General features: G+C 54.8%; 1 pseudogene; it reads left to right on the top strand.

The window, feature by feature from the left end:
* The first annotated feature begins 1,368 nt into the window (after positions 1 to 1,368).
* The window catches only part of LOC119360364, a 7,692-nt pseudogene continuing 5,029 nt past the window's right edge, over positions 1,369 to 4,031 (top strand).

The raw sequence follows: 4,031 nt of genomic DNA, 5'->3' as shown, positions 1-4,031 counted from the left end.
TACCCTCCCACAACGCCACTGCTGCTCCGGCCACCGCGACCGCCGCCGCCGCCGCCGCCCGGACTAGCCATCGCGAGGAGAGGGAGAGGGAGAGGAGAGAACTGCTAGGGTTAGACCGAGCCAAGACCGACCGAGCCGGGTCCGTCCTAGCCACCCGAGCGACGCACCGGTTCAGCGGCTTGTGAACTGACTGGTAGGGCCAGGTTGTCAGATACAACGTCAATACAGAGTTATACGCGGTTTAGCCCGTATTGCAACGACCAGCCTCAAACGTGGTACTAACTTGTAAAAAAACTGAATAGTGGTACTGATCCGTTACAACTGCCCCAAATGTGGTACTTCCCTGCAATTAACTCACCTCCCTAGGAGTAGCCGAGCAGGGCGTGCGAGATGGGAGCAGGAGGAGGGCTCCCGTGGTGGCTGGCCACCACCGGGTGCTCGCCGTCGTCGTCTGGCTCCTTCGCCGGCAGGCTCGCATTCCTCCTGCTCTCGCCGTGCCCGCAGCGCGCGCTCCTTGGCGCCATCGACGTCTTCTTCCTCGCGGCCTCGCTCGTCCTCGCCCTCTGTCGCCGTGGCGCCGACGACGCGTCTCCTGAGAAGGAGCCACTGCTACCGTCGCCGACTCTCACTCCGACCGCGCCGTTCCGGGACACCGGCCGCCACGCCGTCGCGCTCGGGGCCTCCGCCCCCACCGCCGCGGCGTCCGCCGTCCTCCTTGCACCCGCGATCTTCCTCCTGCCGGCAGCAGGCACGAAGCCGTGGCGTCTCATGGAGTCCGCCTTCCTCGCCGTCCAGTTCGCCGCACACGCCGCGATCGCATGGACCGTGCTCGCCTCCGCTCACCCTCCGCACCTCTGTGTGTTTTGGATCGCCACCGCCCTTGGTGCCGCGCTGTTCTCCGCCTCCGCGGCCGTCCGCTGCGCCGACGGCTCGCCGCTCCTCCCCGACGACGTCCTCGCCTTCGCCGGCCTGCTCGTGTCGCTTCCTCTCGCGTACGTGGCCATCACCACCTACACGGCGCCGGCGCGTGATGAAGAGGACGAACACGAACAGGACCAGAACCCCAGCGCGGCGGTGGCGGCGACGGCGACGCCGTACGTGACCGCGTCGTTCCTCTTGCGTGCGACCTTCAGCTGGATCAACCCGCTCATCTCCAAGGGGCACGCCAACGAGTCCCTCGCCGACACCGACGTCCCGCCGGTGTCGCTGGACCACCGCGCCGAGTCTGCGTACGCTCTGCTCGCGTCCAACTGGCCGGCGGCAACGGCAGCACGGGGGTGGCGGAGCCTGGTCGGCGTCGCGCTCTGGCTGTCCTTCTGGCCGCAGTTCCTGCTCATCGCGGCGCCGGGGCTCGTGCAGCTCGCGGCCATGTACGTCGGCCCGTCGCCCATCGACCGTTTCGTCGAGTTCATCCACCGCAGCGGCACGCCATTGGAGGGCCTCCGACTTGTGGCCATCCTGATCGCCGGCAAGGCGGTCCAGACGCTGGCGTCGCACCACTACAACTTCCAGGGCCAGCTCCTGGGCATGCGCATCCGCGGCGCGCTGCTCTCTCACGGTGATGTACCGCAAGTCGTTGCGGCTGTCCACCGGCGCGGCGCGCGTGCACGGCACGGGCGCCATCGTGAACTACATGCAGGTGGACACCTCGATGGTGTCCGGCGCCATGCACGGGCTGCACGGCCTGTGGCTGATGCCGCTGCAGATTGCGGTGGCCCTGTTCCTCCTGTACGTGTACCTGGGCCCGCCGTGCTCATGACGCTCGCTGTGATCACCGCCGTCGTCGTGGTCACCGCGTTCGCCAACAAGCTCAACCTGGGCTACCAGTTCAAGTTCTTCAGCGCCCGCGACAACAGCGTGAAGGCCCCGACGGAGATGCTCGGCCAAATGCGCATGATCAAGCTGCAGGCGTGGGAAGAGACCTTCGGCGGCAAGGTGCTGGAGCTCCGACGCGTCGAGGTGGGGTGGCTGAAGAAGGTGATACTCTTCGTGTGCGCCACCAACGTGGTGTACTCCAGCGGGCCCATCGCCATGACGGTTCTCGTGTTCGGGACGTACCTCACCACCGGAGGGGAGCTCGACGCCGGCAAGGTGTTCACGGCCACCGCCTTCTTCTGCATGCTCGAAGGCCCCATGAGCAACTTCCCGCAGACCATGGTGATGTCCATGCAGGCGCTTGTGTTGACGTATAATGTGCTGCCTAGTCTCTTCCATCAGACCGGTCTTTTGGTTGCATTAGTTAGAGCATGTACTTTTACATGGTATCAGAGCCAAGAGGTCTTGAGTTCAAGACCTGGCTGACGCATTAAATTGCAGCCCACTTTCGGTCCACGTTAAGGCCTGAGGGAGCCACACGTGAGGGGGAGTGTTAACGTATAATGTGCTGCCTAGTCTCTTCCATCAGATCTGTCTTTTGATTGCATTGGCTAGAGCATGCACTTCTACAGTTCATGTCGCTCGGCAGGCTGTACAAGTTCCTGGCGGATGCCGAGATCGACACCACGGCGGTGGAGCGTCCTGGCAGTGACACCGCCGGGGATGAGGTGGCCGTGAGGGTGCAATGCGGGGTGTTCGCATGGGACGTCCAGGGCAGCGATGACGAGGAGAAGGATGGCGGAGGGGTGGAGCCGGTGCTGAAAGGGATCAAGGTGGAGGTGAGGAAGGGGGAGCTCGCGGTGGTGATCGAAGCGGTTGGCTCCAGCAAGTCGTCGCTGCTGTCCTGCATCATGAGAGAGATGCACAAGGTCTCCGGCAAGGTGAGTCTAAGGCACTGCATCATGTACTATTTTTTTATTTGTAAAAGAATTTTGCATTTCATTAGAATTTGAGTTTTATTCTCTATTAACATAAACAATTATTGCAAAAGATCCAATGGTGCAATTTCCTTCTTTTACTGTTCCACCAAAAATTAGGAATCACTTTGGATAAGGTCATCGATAAAAGAATTTAAAGATTTCATGGCTTAAATAGTGACAATATAGTGAGATGAGATGTTCTTCGTTAGGTTATTTGTGGTTGAATATACTCACATTAATTTAAAGTACTAGGCTTGACATTGATGCTTCAAGAGTTTCTGCTTTGCTTTTTGCGGGAGACTATGTATTCAAGGACTATGGTGTACAGTACATTGGTGCATAGAGATAGTTTTCATACAAGCATCCATGTCTATATTGTAAATTTATAAAAACGGTGATAGTGTGAAGCAATGTTTAATCGAGGTTTCATCCTCACCATAGGACTAGATAGCAGATTTTTCTAGGGCAAAGGATATCATACAGGTGGAAAACCCCGATCGGTGCAAAACCACGTAGTTGGACTAGTCAAAACCTAAGTAAACTAGAACCGCTTAATTTAGACCCAGGAGACATTATACTTTTCATTGTAGTGATTGTTTTCTTCATTATTGAAATATACAAACCCAAGTGCTGCGAAAGCTTATATGACTTTTTGTCATTATACTTTTCATTGCAGTGGTTGTTTTCTTCATCATTGAAATATACAAACCCAAGTGCTACGAAAGCTTATATGACTTTTCGCCATGCAACCATACCCATATGCGAGCCGAAGCCTAATGCTTGATAAAATTGTCGAACCGAAGCCAGTTCATATGAAAGAGTACAATCATGATGTTATTATGCCACACCGGCCTCGATTTTTGTGCATAGGAAGAGGTAAGAGTTTCTTAAAATTTAAACCATGGTAAAGAAAATATTCTCCACTTCTTTTTTTTTTCTAAGGAACTGCAGAAGCTCTGCCTTTTTATATTAAGAAGAAGAGAATTGTTCAGTTAATAAGAAAAACTGGCTAAAAATCAATACAATCTTCTCCGCGTTTTATTTGCTCAATTTCCTCGTAACCAAATGACAAAATGGACCAGATAATGAATTTTCTTCCTGCCCCTTGTCTTTGTTACTTTTTTTGGTAAGCATGGGACTCTAATTTATGTAGGATTAATCAATTCTTTTAGATCATCGTAAATTGAAATCACATTATTTTTTCTTTTGAACCAATGTTAACCATTCTGTTTTCAA

Source organism: Triticum dicoccoides, chromosome 2B (assembly GCF_002162155.2).
Source record: "Triticum dicoccoides isolate Atlit2015 ecotype Zavitan chromosome 2B, WEW_v2.0, whole genome shotgun sequence".
Taxonomy (NCBI): domain Eukaryota; kingdom Viridiplantae; phylum Streptophyta; class Magnoliopsida; order Poales; family Poaceae; genus Triticum; species Triticum dicoccoides.
This window is presented reverse-complemented; position numbering and strand designations above follow the sequence as displayed.